Genomic DNA, 17,168 nt, shown 5'->3' on the forward strand with positions numbered 1-17,168 from the left:
GTTTTAGCTCTAACTATCCAATTAAAATTTTTCCTTTTAGAAAAAAGTTTTCAGTTTTTCAAAAAAAAAATTTCTGCAAAGATCGAGCAAGCAGAGAAAAGATTGGTAATTGAAAAGATTATTGTTTAAAAGAAGCCAAGAACTTTACAACAGGACAATATGAAAAATGTTTTAAGAATATCTCAGAAATAAGCAAGATCTTTCAAGCTTTGCTCAAAAGTGCAAAACTGTAAGATTTTGCCTTAAGGAGTGAGCCAAGGGTACCCTTTTTGAGAAGGTTTGCATAGGGAATTGCTTTCCTAGGATTAGGTTCACAGTGCCCAGCTATTGAGGAACTGAGAGGTCTCTTTAAACATGATGCAAAATGGTCTAGCCACTGCTAAAGCCGGTAATATACCTTGGCATCATCCATATGTACTGATGTTAGAGGTATAATTGCACAAGTTGTGGGATCAGGAAAGATTCCACCCAGATTTCAGAAAAAGATCAAGGAGGCTAGGCAGTGTCCCTGAAGCTGTGAGGGTGAAGCCAAAGATGCGACAGAGACCACAGATAATAGAAATCAAGAAACAGCCTGAGGAAAGCACCAACAATGAACAGCCCCAAAGACAGTCTATGAGCACTGGAACCACAGGTGTTATTAGGGGGTAGGGTTACCGAAGCTATTTAGAGTTTGCATCTTACCACAACTTACACTAGAGAAGACATGGAGCTACAAGATTTAATGTTTGCCGTGTTGGGCTTCAATTTTGTTTTGGTACCATTTCTCTCTAACCCCCTGCTCCTCCATTTTGGACCAGGAATGTTCACCCTCTACCATTATATATTGGCAGTGTTTAACTTACTTTTTGATTTTTATAAGGTCTCACAATGAAGAATTTGCTTTGAGCATCATAAGACACTTTGGACTTTTTCCAGTGCTGAAATTTATGACTTTAGCAGCTTTTAGATTAGTTTCATTTTGCTTAAAGACAAGCACAACAGCCTTTTTGGCCACCAGGGGCAGAATGTTATGGTTTAATATCTAGATGTCCCTACCAAAGCTTCATGCCCTTATAGGCATGGATGTAGGAAGGTGGTTGGATCATGGGGACACTATATACAACTTGCTCTAAAGGAATGTGGTATTGGTCCACAGAGGCAGAACACTGGGAGAGTGACCTGGAAGGGTGTATCTTCCACCCTAGATCCTTTTTTATTTTTCTGCTTCATGGGCACCATAATGTGAGTAGCGTTTCCTACTTATACTCCTCCTCACACTCCTCCTCCATGCCTTCCAGCCTTAAAGGCAGTCACTTATACCCTGTAACCATGATCCAAAATAAACTTTTCTTCCTTTAAGCTCCAGATATTGATATTTTGTTTCAGCAAAGAGGAGACTGAGACACTCTATTAATATTAAAAATAAAGACATGGAAATACCAATATTTTATTTAGAATTGTACAATTAATAGTAATAAAAAGAAATATCTATTAATTCAACTCTATTTTCTTATTTTAAAGAAAAAACAGTAAAAATGATATACAATTTCAAAACAAGATGATAGGAAATTAGCAATGTTTATTATAGCATATTGGTATCTTTAAAGTAGTTGCTCAGATTACCAGATACAAGCATGCAAAATTGATCAAACAATATAAGTGCTAACTGCTCCTTTCAATGAACTAATAGAAATTAGTAGGACAATTACCTTAGCTATCTTGTGTATATATACATATCTTTTTTCCCCTTCCTTCTTTTCTCTCTTCCCATCTCAGCTGTTCTTTCCTTTTGAGCAGTTTCTTTCCCTTTCACTATATCTATTGCACCTCTTGAATTTTATTTACTTTTTTAGTTTCTTGCACTAGGAAGACAATACAATTTTACACATGCAAGTCTGATTTATTTCACTTATGAGTATGGTCTCTAGTTGCATCCATTTACCTATAAAAGCCTTGAGTTTATCTTTCTTTATAGCTGAGTAGTACTCCACTGTATAAAAACACCACCTCATTTTTATCCATTCCTCAGTGGATGGACATTTGGGTTATTCTCACAACAACCTTTTCAGTAGATAATATCACAGAAATGACAAGCTACATAGCTAGCAAGGAGTACAGCTTTGAAGCAAACCTGTAGGTTAACTTCAGAATTTGCTCTGAAGGGGTTCAAGTGGTTGTTCTCCAAAACCTGGAATCAGAGTGAATAAAGCAAGGAAGGAAATGCTTTCTTACCCAGATGACTCTGTTCCTTAAATAATGTGTATCTGTCTTACTTGATGAAATTATAACTTAAACAGACACCAAATTTTAAACTTATTTCTCTGAGTGGTGGAATTATTGGCAGTTTTTCTTTTTTTTTTTTTTTTTTTTTTTTTTTTTTTTTTTTTGGTACCGGGAACCGAACTCACTACCTTGCACTTGCCAGGCAGGCGCTTTGCCGCTGAGCTAAATCCCCAGCCCTTATTGGCAGTTTTTCATTTGATTCTTTGTATTCTGATCCTCTCACAATTTACTTCTATTAGTAATGTATTTAAAAGAATATTATTTTTGAACTTTAATAAAAATTGTGCACAGGAGATGAAAAAGCAGACAATATCAAACTCTTTATAGAAATAGTAGTTTAAAAAAGAAGAGAAATGAAACACCAGAAATGTAAAACAAAGATAGGAAAGCCTAGTGTGTGGTGGGAGGTGGATGAGAATGACCCAGCGTGGTGCGAGGTAGATGAGAATGACCCAGGCAACATCAGACGAGAGAGACAGATAAGGTAATTTGTGACTGAAGTCTTTGAAGTCAAGGACAATAGAATATAAAGAACAAGTCTTCCCTGACAGCGTGCACCTTTCACTTCATCGTTTCTGCTGGGGTGAAGATACGGCATGCAAGTTCAGATGTAGTTAGGCGAATACATCCTAGAGTGAGATGAGGAATTTCAATTGTGATTGTTTGCATTTTTCAACTGCAATTTGAAACCAATTTATCAGCTGCTGGGGAAATGAGGGCACATGGAAATTTTGGGAAAAAATTAGAAGAGATAAAATGGTCTGGAAATTGACTTACTTCTTGGCATTATTATTTACCTACTTGAGATTTCTGGCCATTGGTTTAAAGTGAGACTAAATGAGTGAATTATGAAAGGGCAGATAAGGAGCTTGAAATATATTTGATGCTTGTACAATGTTGCATACCATTTCACCATCATGACATACTCCTAATTAGAAATCCAAAGCCTAAATTAAAATCCAGAACCTTTTATCACTGGCTTCAGTTTCTCGCAGATTTTATCAAACTTAGTTCCTTCTAAGTCACCATCTAAATGCCTATGGAGATCCCCACACCATGCATATCTTCAATATATTATTATCCTCTTTATGAAATTATAGTATAAGATAAAGCAAGATAAAGACCGTCATACTTTTGTGAGGCATAGGATACTAATCAGAAGGGATGAGAGCTGTTGTGTGAAACAGGTTCTCCAAGACTCACTCTTCAGTTGGTTCTTGTACTGAATACTTCATCAAAACAGACCTAAATTTGTTGTAGTCATGGAAGGGGATAAATTACATATCTCTTAAAATAAAAACTTCTCAGATTTCTTATTCCTTGTGTCCTCTCCCACCCTCATTCAGGCAACTGCTTTCCTGAATCCATACAACTGTGCCTATAGGGTGCTGTTCTCATCATTTGCACAGGTATATAAACAATCAGTACAACAATTTTCCCACAGTTTTCAATAAAGTATCAGAAGCAGACTTAAGTTGACCAGTTTTTCCCAACATAAGCTGACTAAGCTACTCTTCAGACGGAGGACTAATATCTAGAATATGTAAGGAACTCAGTTAGACTCCCCAAAATAAAAGACACAATCAAAACTGGGAAGCTGAAATAGACTCTTCTGAGAATAAGTATAAATGGCCAATAATTACATGAAAAATAAGTTGACCTCTGTGGCCAATAAAATAATGTGAATTGAAACAATTCCAACTTTACTCCAGAGACAATAGAGATCATCAAGAACTCAAAAACAACAAATGCTGATGAGATTGTGGGGGGAAAAGGGACACTTCTACACTGTCAGTGGGAATGTAAATTAGTGCAACCACTATGGAAATCAACATGGAGACTCCTCAAAAAACTAAAATTAGAAATTCCATTTAATCCAGATATGCTCCTTCTGCGTTTCTCCCCAATAGAGTTAAAGACATCATATTACCATGATACTTGCACACTAGTGTTTCTAGTAGCACAATGATTAATAGCTAAATCTTAAACCATCTTATATGTCCATTAACGATGAATGGATAAAGTAAACATGGTAAATATACACAGTGGAGTACTACTGAGCCACAAAGAAGGATATATTTTAGTCATTTTTAGGAAAATTGATTTACCTTAAGGGCCATAATATTTAGTGAAATGAATCATTTTTAACATGGTTTAAGAGCTGAAACATGGTTTCTCTTATTTAAATTACAAATAACTACAGAGAAAAGTAAAGAATAGCTTGGAGGAAACAGGGGTGGTAGCACCTTTTGAGAGTGGGAAGGAGATCTAGAGATAGAGAGGAGAAGGAAGGAGAGAGGGGTGAGAATTAGAAAGATAAAGATGTGGTGTACATATGCACCAGGCCTCAGGATAAATGTATTCATTATGTCATATTTTGCCATGCATCAAAATCCCCAGGAATGCCAAATTAAAATATATTTCTGAGCCCCAATCCCAAAGATTCTGCTTTGCCAAATATGGGATGGTGCCAGAGAATCTCAAATTCTAACAAGCCTCCAGATATGGCTGATACTGCAGTCTTTTGTGGGACAAAATGCAAAGTGTTAACTTTATCCTCATATATCTCCAACGTGATGCTCTTTAGAGGTGCATACTTTACTTTTGGAGGTGGTAATTGCTATTCTTGCAGGGTAGGTCAAGTATTCTTCATGTACAATTAAATCTTTAAACTCCTGTAGGCAGAAGTTACACATTGAAGTGTTCCTTATTATTTTCATGTAAATACGTGTATGATATGTAGAACTTCACTTAAAGAATAGCTACCCTATAGGAAATTGTCTTGGTTACTTTCTCACTGCTGAGACAAAATACTCAACACCCAAAGTTAAAAGAGGCAAAGTTTGGGCTGGGGATGTGGCTCAGTGGTAGAGCTCTTGCCTTGCTTGCATAAGGCCCTGGATTCAATCCCTAGCACCACAAAAAAGAGGCAAGGTTATTTTAGCTCAATAACAACTAAATCTTAATAGCTATTTAGCTATCAATAGCTATTTAGCTATTAATAACTAAATGCTCACAGTTTGTAAAAGTTTCAGTGCATAGTTAACTGGCTCCAAGGCACAGCAGCATGACAGAGGGACATTGCAAAGGAGAAACAGTCCATGGTAAGGTAGGCAAGAGGAGGCAAGCAACAATGAGCCTCTCATTATATCCCCTTCAAGCTACAAGCCTGCTGGTTGGTGTCACTTATACAAGTGGGTCTTTTGTCCTCAGTAAATCCATTCAGCACACCGTGAACTATGTTAAACCAAATCGTAGACTGACCCAGTATTGCACACCCTTAATACTGTACCACACACTCATAATCAATATTCACATACACTAGAGACAGCCACCTCTGAAAAACCCTACCTGTGAGTGCATGAGGCTTTGGGAGACATACAGATATAAGCCATAACAGAAATGGATTTCTAACCTCCCTGATATTAACGGTGCTACACCATTGACTCTTCTTTCTATTTTTCTTCTTTTACACAACCAAAACCATATAATCCAATGCCAGCTGCATATTCTGCAAGTCCTCTGAGAGTCCTCCTTATTTTAAGACCAATCATGTATATCAATTGACATTCAGACTCACTTATGCACAAAATTGCATTATTTTTACAGGTAATAGGGGTGTGTAATTAAGTTGATTCCAAGAGAAGCTTACAGTTTTTTTTTTAAAAAATGTCCACCCAACAAACCTCATGTGCTGAATGGAGTCTCATATGGATGCTTTTAATATAAAAGTAATTATTTAAATCAAAATGTCATTTTGAATTGTTATTAATATTTTATAGCTTAGATACTATCAGCCTTAAGATGCCAGTATAATCAGTCTTTAAGAACATAGGTTTTTTTCAATTATCTTTGTCAATTGGAAAAGCAACTGAGTAAAAGAATAAGTGTAGACAAATGAGGAAGTCTCTAGGTAAAAATTACTTTTTACCTAAGATGTATTTGAATATGTGTTATGACAATCCAAAAGATCTTCTCACTCTAAAAATAGGAGATTTGAAAGCATAGTTTGACATGGAACATTGTGTGCAGAAAAAAAATCCTAAAAATCATTAAAAGAGGTTAAGATACTAAGCAATTTTCATTAAATTGTCAAAAAAGATTTCTAAACAATAAGGCAAAATTATATCATAAAAATGTCAGGCTTATATCAATTTCAAATATGCATTATGTGATAAGAAACAGGAAGATTAAATAACATAAAAATACATAACTATGCCAGTGAAAATATCTCAGTTGATTTGATGATATGTATCAATTTATGTGAGCAATCTTAATTAAAAAACTATTTAAAGAAAGCTTCTAAACCTATACAAATCATTTTGTATCCCAATTTTAAACATCACTTTCTGCATCCTTATTAAGAATCTTTTAAAAAAAGAATTTTTATGGAAGCTTAGAAAATATCAGTCTAGTAGAAATTCCCTAAATGAAAGATGGTAGATCATTATGTCATCCCTATCTATGGAAAGCAGCAAAAAGGATTTCATTTAAAACACTGAAAAATCATGCTTCTTGAACAAAACAATATTTTATAGGTGCTTAGGAATATAGAGCATCTTCGAATTGAGCTCACCCTGTCATTGATATCTCCACCTCTGATTTACCAACATCAGCTGTCTATGTTCTTTTGAACACTTCCTGCCTTTTGTAATTCATTTATTATCTTTTCTTTTCTCATGTTAACAATAGCTTATTTATTTACAAATCTCATTCAGTGATAACTATCTTCCTAATCACCTGCTTAGTCTTTCAAAATCCTTTCTTTGCTTTCCTAAGTAATTTCAAGGTGGACATACGACACATTTGCAACTCTTCCCTAGAAGAAATGCCCCAGCACATAGCCCAAACACACAACATCATGTATTACATAGTTACCAGGATTTGACTTCATTTATATAGATATCACCTTTTAGATTAAATGCACAGGAGCTAAAATATTTTGAGGGAAAACTCTCCTTTACTTTTTAAATAACTTAAGATTCATGAGACTATCAAAATAATGGATGTAAGTAATAATATTGATGCAAAGATTTCTAACTCCTGAAGAACTGAGACATTCTCAAATCAGTTTTAAGGTTTGCTTGATAAAATTCCACACAACACCCTCACCCATATTAAATCAAATAGATGAAAGTGACACATGCAATCACAGTAAAAAGTGCAAATAAAGTCTATCTCTGTTTTATCTGTTGGGATTTTTTTTTCAAAATAGTTCAAAGCTAACACTATTGATTACAAAACACCTCAACCTAAACATGCAAAGCATTCATGAATATGAATTCCCCTTCAAGATCCAAAAGACCTACATCTTTACCAATCTGATGACCAAAATAATGACATTTGTGTTTTATCTCTTATTCCTATCATTCTTTCATTATAAGAATGTCTTTAATCCCTGTCTGTGATTAGTATAAGAACTCCAGCTTAGTCATTATAAGAGTTCAGTCTTGATTATGGAAAGAAAACTACAATGTCTTATCTGTCAGTTTCAAAACTCTCTTTTTATGCTATATTGCTATGACCCACACTATACAGTATCACACAAAACATGAGGCTACAGGTTTCAGGGGGAAAGCGCACTGTAGTCAAGCGTCACCACCCATATTAATGGTTCCTTTTGGCAACACTGTGGCTTCAGACATGTAGTGTGGGAAGAATGTCTCTCTGCCAGGAAAAATGTCATTCTTGTCCATTTGAACAACTTCAAGTAATTTCTCAACTCCACCAATATTAAAATAAAAGCAGAAGGTTTCACTGCCTCCAGTTCTACTTCTACACACCCAAGAGAAGTCTACCCCTAACTTTCCTCCTTAGCATGATTTTTTCATAACTGAGCAATAGCAAGTTGTTACTGCTTAATAGCTTTCAAAATGACCTGCGTGTACCTACTTAAACACATCACAGATAATTAATAGGAGGCCTCTCCCTACATTGTAATCACAGAAGAAATTTATCACAACTAAGATGCTAACTATTTAGAAATTGGAGATCTGAGAAAATATTCTGGGTTGAAAAAATAAGAAATCCTAATCTCATTTCTTGATATAAAATAAAAATAAGTAAAAATGGTTTACATATAACTGTAACTATTTTTAAAAATACTGTACTCAATGATTTGCATCTTAGAACTCAGCTTTATAGAGCAGACCACATTCTGGGTCACATGGCAAGAAGCTGGCTTCTCTTCCCTACTTTCTGGTAGTTAACTAGATAATCGTAGGTCAGAACTTCAGGCTTGTCTTCTCCAACTTCATCTTTACAATTAGTTTGTTGATATTTACACACTCGAAGATCCTCCAGCACCTGAGTTTTAAAATAAGAGAATAAAAGTTCATCAGGGAATTGCAAATTGAAACAACAATGCCATGCTATTACATTAATATTTGATGGTCAAAATCCAAAAACTGACAGCATCAAATGCTGGTGAAGATGTGGAACAAAAGGAGTTCCCATTCATTACTGATATGAATACAAAAATGATAAAGCCATGTTAGAGCATAGTTGGTTAATTTCTTATAAAACTAACATACTCTTACCATACGACCTAGCTCCTTGGTATTTTTAAAAGGAGTTGAAAATATGTCCACATAAAAGCTTGCCCAAAAATGTCACTTTGTCACAGTGTAGTCACTTTTCTCATTGCTGAGAAAATGCTCACAATTTAAAGAGAAGTTTTTTTAGGCACATAGTTTTTAGAAGTTTCAGTCCATAGTCTGCTGCCTCCAAATCAGAAACAGTATGGAGGGAGGGCATGGGTGGAGGAAAGCTGTTCATATTATGGCAGCCAGGGAATAGAGAAAAGGGAGGAGCCAGAGAGGGAAATACACCTTTCCAGGACGTGCCTCCAGGGGTGTGCCTCTTCAGACCAGGCACCACCTGCCCAGAGCAAGACAGACTTAGCATCCCCATGATCCAATCATCTTCCAAATCCCTGCTTCTGAGCACAGAAGAGTTTTTTAGGTCATTGTTTTCTTTTTTTATTTCAAAGAGAATAATGAAAAAAGAACAGTAGCAAAATACCAACAACATAGACAAAAACAAAGCAAAGCAAAAACAGTAAAAACAATGCAGGGTTTCAGAACAAAATTACAGGAATTAACAGTAGTTGTTGGTCATTCTTAATCTAAATCATAACAGCAGCTTTACTCATAAATGACAAAACTGCAGTGTAACCATGATGCCCCATAGTAGATGAATGATAAATGAACTGTGGCATATCCAAACAGTGGGATATTGTTCAACTTTTTTTTAGAAAGTGAACTTTAAAGGCATAAAGAAATATTCAGAAACTTTAAATGCATATTAGTAGTGAAAAAAGAAACTCTGAAAAAGTATGTAGCGTATGGATACAACTATATGAAATTTTGAACAAAGGAAAATCAGGGAGACTGTTTTAAAAAGTCTGATTACCAAGGGTTGGTGAGGAGAAGGGATCACTGTGCCTCACTAAGTGTTTTTATGTAGTGGGTGTATTCTTCATGACACCATAACACTACATACAAAAGTTTACCAAAATCCACCCAGCAGCTCCAAGAAAAAAAACCTAATGTAAACTAGGGACTTTTGGGGCTGGGGATTTAGCTCAGCGGCAAAGCGCCTGCCTGGCAAGCGCAAGGTCGTGAGTTCGGTTCCCGGTGCCGGAGAAAAACCAAAAAAAAAAAAAACAAAACTAGGGACTTTTGAAGATAATATTTCCACATAAATTCATAAACTGCAAAAGCTATACCATTCTTATGGGTAATTTTGATAAGAAATGAAAGCATATATGTGAAGGGACAGTCAGTATATGAGAACTCCCTTCCATCTAACTTTGTGGTGGACCTAAAAATTCACTGTGGTGGTTAAGGTTAATTGTATCTACTTGATTGGCCTGAGAGCTGAAGAGGAGATTAGGAAAATACTCTTCTGGGTGTGTCTGGGTGGGTCATGGAGGCATTAGATACATTATGTGGTCTGTAATACCTTCTCCTCCAGACTGCTCCACTGCTCTGCTTTCTGGCCACAATGAACTAAGCAAATTCATTCCACTATGCCCTTCTGGCATTATGTTTCTTCCTTGGAGTTAGCCAACCATGGACTAAATCCCCTCAAGTATGAGCTAAATTAAGCACATCCTTCTGACAGTGGTAGATGTTGAGTATTGTATCCTAGTTATGAGAACTCTGAATAATACAGAAAATTTATGTAGTCCTTGTTGTGATACAACCTGAACGTGTACTTCAGAAGCCTTTGCAAATAGCTGGTGGGAAGGGTTTGGAAAAGTTTGAATAATAGGCCTGGGAAAGCCTAGAAGGCCCCATCCAGAGCCTAATGGCTCTTTCTTGTAGGAACTCAGAAAGCCAGAATACTGAAAGACTAGGCTCATGAGGTTTCAGGTGGAAACAAAGACTCCATTGGCAAGTGGTCTAAAAGCTGTATGTTACACTCTGGAAAAGAAAAAAAAGATATATTTAAATTTTGCCCATGTCTTGAGACATCATGAGAGGGTAAGATTAAGAGTGGTGGACTTACTGATCTTGTAGAGGAAATATCAAAGAAGCCCAACTTTCAAGGCTGTAGCATGGATACTGGTGGATACTTTCAGCCAAATTCATAATGAGAATTAGAGGCAAAAATCATGGCCGAATTTTTTGAAAAGCTTAAACTTGGTCACAGGAGGTACTTGGAGTCAAAGGAGGAGTAGCTGAAGTGATTAGTTTCATTTAAAAGAAAAACAAAATAAACAAGTACTCTATATAGAGTTCAAAAGAAATCTGCCTTGAGGGCATCTCAGGAATCAGCTCTTCCCCCTCACTGTAGGTCACAGGTAGAAAATTGCAATCCATTCATTTGATAAGAGAGCTCTTGGGTGCCATACATGGGAAAGAACTTGTGGAAAATTAATTCCCCAAGAATAGTTCCAATATACTCAGTCATCTAGAAACTCAGAGTATGCTGCAACCATGTTTCAGTGGGACCTAATTACTGCTCATACTTGTGGCAAATCTTCGTGGAATCCATGTAATGCTGGTTTTTCTGGCATGCAGGTAACAAGAGTTTTACTGTCATTGAAGTTTCCATCCAGATTTCAAAGGAAAATCTAGCAAGTTAGGCAGGGAGCCCCCGAGAAGGTTGATGATTTAAGCAATGAGAATAAAAGTAGGAATGGAGACCATGAAAGTCAGAGATACAAGGTACACGGAACTGAAAAGCGCTACATGCTGTGAGCAGAGCCAACCCAAGTGAAAGGCCACATGTGCTGAAACTAGCAGTGCCATAGGGTCAGGGATGCTCAAACCATCTGCAATTCACATCTTATCACCAAGTGCCCAAAATGTTAGACATAGAGCCATGGGACTCAATGTTTGGCCTACTGGATTTCAGTTATACGTTGGTATGATTCTTTTGCATTCTTTATTTTTCCTTTTTGAGACAGGAATATTCACCCTGTACTATTGTACCTTGGGACTACAATTTGTTTTTATTACAAGGTTTCACAAGTTTGCCTTGAGTCTCAGAGCAATTGGAATTGCACTTACAGAAGAATTGTTGAGATTTGGGGAAGGGATTTTTAACATTTTCAATTCTACATAGGATAGCTAGAGCATGTTAGGCAGATAAGGATGTTATTATATTTATTTAAAGATTATATTGACTTAAAGAGATGTATTTGTGTGTCAAGTTGTCAAGGGATGAAATACAGTGGTTAAGCTTAATTGTATCACCTGAATGACTTGGGAGCAACCAAGATGGTTAGGAAAGCACACTCCTGAGCATATCTAGATGCATCATGGAGGAATGATCTTGGGAACTATATCTGGTCCCTTGACCCTTCTCTGTCACTTTTCCTCTTCCCTGTTACTTGCTTTCCATTATCTAAGCATCTTTGTTCCACCATGCTCCTCTGCCATGTTTCTGCCTTGGAGTCAGACTACCATGGAAAGAATACCCTGAAACCATGAACAAAATTAAATCTCTCCTTTATTGTGTGAATACCAAGTTTTGTGTTCCAGAAACAGGAAAGTTAATATCCATCTCTGAAAAATAGAGTATAATAATGAGAAGTGATCAAACTGGGCTACCATCCAAACATCCCCAACTACCCACCTACTGTAAAATTTTATTTCAGCTTTGTTCACTATCCCTACTTGAGGAATAAGAAACCTCTATAAAGTAGATGGAATAAAATTAACTTTGAGGTGAATGTTAAATAAATGATAATAAAAATCATTTAAAATTAGAGGCAAGTTGATTTTCTTTTTCCTTTAGTTATATTCACAAAAGTCATTTTTATTATGAGTTAATTTCAAATAATTTTAAAGTAGAACATTACAACTGAATGCAATTATAAATCTGATACTTTTGGATTTACTTTGAACTGAGAGGATTGATGAGGGTCAAGGTTTAATAGGAACATAATTTTAAAATTCTAGCTATTTAAAATATTTCTCATGACAAACTATTATCAAGCAATTTTTTTAAGAAAATATAAACTATATGTATTATTTAGTATATAATGATTATCTTTGCTAAGCATATGCATAGTCATTAGCTTTGGTGTGTGTTATTAATATAAGACATTTATGTTAGGTGACATTATATAACAGTCTGGTATATACTGTAGCATTGTGAGTCACAAAATTTTTTAATACCTACTCCTATAAATAACCTTTCACTATAACCTTCACATTCAACTAATATAATTTTCAGTGCAAATTTTTATGTCATAAAGTACTCCAAAGTGCCCAAGAATGAACTCCTTAAATTTCTTTCAATAATTAAGAGACCTAAGCATTAGTGTTAGTAATTTAGTATTATTAAACAATAAGCTTCTCTTAATATATAGCAATTATATAATGCTTTAAAAATAGTATGAATGCAATCTCATCTAAAGGAAAAATTTCACTGCATCACACGTAGATATCAGTGTTCCTATATGCTTAGCTTCTTTTCTCCATACTCCTTACAATAACACCAAAAATCTCCTTGGGGAAAACACTTCTTCTCACTAAGATTCTGATAGTGCTGTCAACAGTAAAAGCCTCCTATTTTTGGTATATGTCCAAGCAAAGCTGATGTGAGGGTTCTATCACTTTCCACACCCAGTGGTTGGTTCAAGGATATGTATATATTAAAAGCCAAATACTTTATAATATATGAACATTGGGACCCATCACTTCTTGACCATCAAGGGAGCCTTGGTGAGCTGCAGAGGAGGGGAGGGACCTTGCCATTGCTTCTCCACCACCCAGGGAAAGTTGGTGTGCCCTTCAGGAGGACAAAACTCTGCCCATCACCACTCTGTCATCATGGTAGTGTCAGTCCAGAGAAATCTAGGTGCCTGTCCCATTCCCCTACATCACAGGAAAGGCAAACAGCAAAGGGAAGCATCAGAGGCTCTGCAAGCAGTTCATCCAGAGGAACCCAAGGTAAATCCACTCTAACAAGGCAAAGGACTTTGCTTACAAACTCCTAATTTATGATTGGTTCTGTTATATAACTATTGACTTTGCTCTTATGGTCTAAAGTATAAAATCAATAGTGATCACAGTGTGTCAGTTTCTAGTTGTGCTTGATGCTATCATTATTGCTAATTGTACTACTGTAGCTTGGATGTCATATTTGTTGCAATCAGTTGTTCTCACTAGTGCAACAATATTGGGAAGCATTGGGGTAATAACCCCACCATAGCCCTACAGCAAAAGACTGGGGACTGAGCCAAACAGAAACTAACATCTTACTCTCAATTAATTGGGAAAGTAGGATCTTGGGACAACACAAACCAAGAATCTCCTACACACAAAAAATATCCCTGAAGACTTTTTACAGAGAAGTCTTAATACTAGTGATATAGCTAGCTACTAACAAAACTCAGAAGGATCATCACAGAAAACAAAATAAAACTTCTTTGAAATACAAAATGTAAAGAATAAAAAGCAAATTGCAATTTCCAACCTCCAGCCCACCCAGAACACATCCAGGAGACACTGAAATAGAAGAAATGGAAGACACACCTGAAATTTCTGAAATGATAGCAACTTAAGTAAAGAAACAACTCCATGAGACTATAGAAGAAATCAGACCAGAAATAATCTCTCAGGTAAAAAAGGAAATGACAACCATAATAAAAGAATTACTGAGCATATCTAGAGAAGACATAGATAAAGAAATAGAGGAGCATAGGAAAATGATGCAAACCTTGAATGAACAATATAAAACAATTAGAATGCATGAAACAGATTCAAAGAGATATCTAGGAAATTAAAATTTCATTGTAAGCTGTCAAAACTGCTTGAATGAAACTGAAGATAGACTTTTAAACCTTGAAGAGAGCATTTCAGCTAAAGATCATGAAAGGAAAGATCTCTTAAAAACAACAAGGAACCAGAAAATAACAACTCAAAAGCTACAAGGTGATGTAAAGAAAAACAATATGACTAGGAGTCAACACAAATGACATAAAAAGACTCTTTACAGAAGTAATACAAAATTTTCCTAGCATGAGAAAAAATCTGACATACAGTTAAGTGAGGCACATAGAGCTCAAATGCCACAACCAAAATAAATCTACACCCAGACATATAATAATCAAAATCCAAGAAATTCAGCACAAGGACAGTATATTTAAAGATGTTAGAGAAAACAAACAGATCACTTATAAAGGAAAGCCCATCAGAATCATGGCAGATTTCTCAACACAAATAAGCAAGTCAAGAAGAGCATGGATTGGATTATTTCAGATCCTCAAATAAAACAACATCCAGTCCAGATTGATGTATCCTGCAAAACTATGTTTAAAAATTAATGGAGAAATAAAATAAATCCATGTCAAAGAACAACTGAAGAAATTCATGACCACCAAAACAATCCCACAACAAGTACTGAAAGATATTCTAGAAAAGATAAAAATGACCACAGTTCCAAGAACAATAATAAAAAGGAGCAACAAAGCAGGGCAAGCAATGAGACAAAGTGGAAAAGTAGAGAACCAACAACAGGAAAATAACATGACAAAGATTAGCCAAAACATATTAGTTACAACCATTAATGTAAATGGCCTGAAATCAAAAGAAACAGATGGCAGAGTGGATAAAGAAACAAAGTCCATCAATAAGCTGTATATAAGAAACACATTTAACTGAAAAGTAAATTCATTGACTGACAAAGGATGGAAAACAATACTCAATGCAACACGAACCCAGAAAAAAACATGAGTAGCTATTCTGCTTACAGAAAAATTAAATTTCAAGCCAAGACTGATTAAGTGAAATTTTAAAAAAGGTCACTAAACCCTTGTAACCAGAAGAGACCCAGAATAGCAAAGGCAATCCTGGGCAACAAAGGCAAGGCAGGTGACATCACAGTCCCTGACTTGAAATTATACTACCCAGCTATTGAAAAAAAAATCAGCATGGTACTGGCAAAAAAAAACCAGACCTGGAGATCAATGGAACAGATTAAAAGATGCAGACACGACTACAAACACACTCAGCCACCTTATCTCTCACAAAGGGGCCAAACATGTTCACTGGAACAAAGATAACCTCTTTAATAAGTGCTGGAAAACTGGCTTTCCACATGCCAAACACTAAACCAATTTGTTTAACTCACACAGATAATCTCACAGTTATATGGCACTGAACTTCACCTCGTTTATTTGATTCTGCTCAGCCAAACTAATATAAACACAATCAGAAACACTACTATAGGTTAACTGGGAAATGTGAAATATACACATCTTTCTAAAGTAATTTTAAATATGGTTGGGATTGTATTTAAGCATGATATTTTGGGGGGTAAGTGTATATGTACATGTCAGCAGGGCATTTGATGTTTATGTATGTGAACCCAAACTTAAACCAGCTTCAGGAAAAAGTAGAATATTACCTTCCCATGAGTGACTGAGTAACTGAGACTTTCTGCAAACCTACAGCTGCATTTGGTCATTGATTTTACCACATTCTCCTTTATTGTTTTCCATGTTTGTCATGTTCACTTTACATGTACAGGCACTTGCTTCATAACAGAATTATTGGTGTCTGTGAGCTTCAGATCTACACCCTGGCAGTTCATCACCCCCACCCCAAAATGAGACAGGCTCCTTCCCAACCTAAACATTATGGACAGTGACTCCAGTTCTGTGACTGGCCAAGCCTGGAAAAGTGGGAAACAAGAATATACTCTGAGATTCAAAGCAACAGGAATCTGGTAAGAGTTTCTCAAAGACATAGAATCAGGAAGAAAATCATGCGTGGCAAACAAACATTTTAGATCCTGCATCCAATACATAAGCCTTTCAAATACACTCTCAAGGTGAAGGAAGACATAACGGAGAGTAAGTGACAAGTTGCTGAGATGTTCTGATTGAATCTACAGAATGTAGTTACATACTGCCGTACATAAAATAATTCTGTCCTCAGGCCAAGAAACCTGAAATGATAATTGACACAGCACTATAAAGTGCTAGAAATTCAGAGAAAATATATCTATATTTTATATACCATAAAACATTCTGCCTTGATTTTGTTCCAAGGAAATGAAATTCCAGACAAGAAAAAAGATTTCTGCACTAGCATACTGGAAAAGTCATATTATTATCTATGACCTGTGACTTGCCCTATATTACAAATACAGATAGAAAGCGATATTACAGACTGAATACTTGTGACAAGAGATAAATGAAATTGGCACTATATTTGAAATATTTTAGACAGTAAAATGTAAATACAAATTTTTTTAAATGCTGTACTTTCAACTGTATATATATTATTGAAAAAAGTCAACCACAGAAGTGAAAATGTTGAGACTTTCACAGCATCAAGTAAAAGAAAATACTTAAATGTCAAAATATGTGTGTAATTTAACTTTAGGTTTTAATAATAATGTAATGCATCTTAAGACCATACTCTTAAGTGAAATAA

Source organism: Chinchilla lanigera, unplaced genomic scaffold, assembly GCF_000276665.1.
Source record: "Chinchilla lanigera isolate Chin_1 unplaced genomic scaffold, ChiLan1.0 scaffold00038, whole genome shotgun sequence".
Lineage (NCBI taxonomy): Eukaryota > Metazoa > Chordata > Mammalia > Rodentia > Chinchillidae > Chinchilla > Chinchilla lanigera.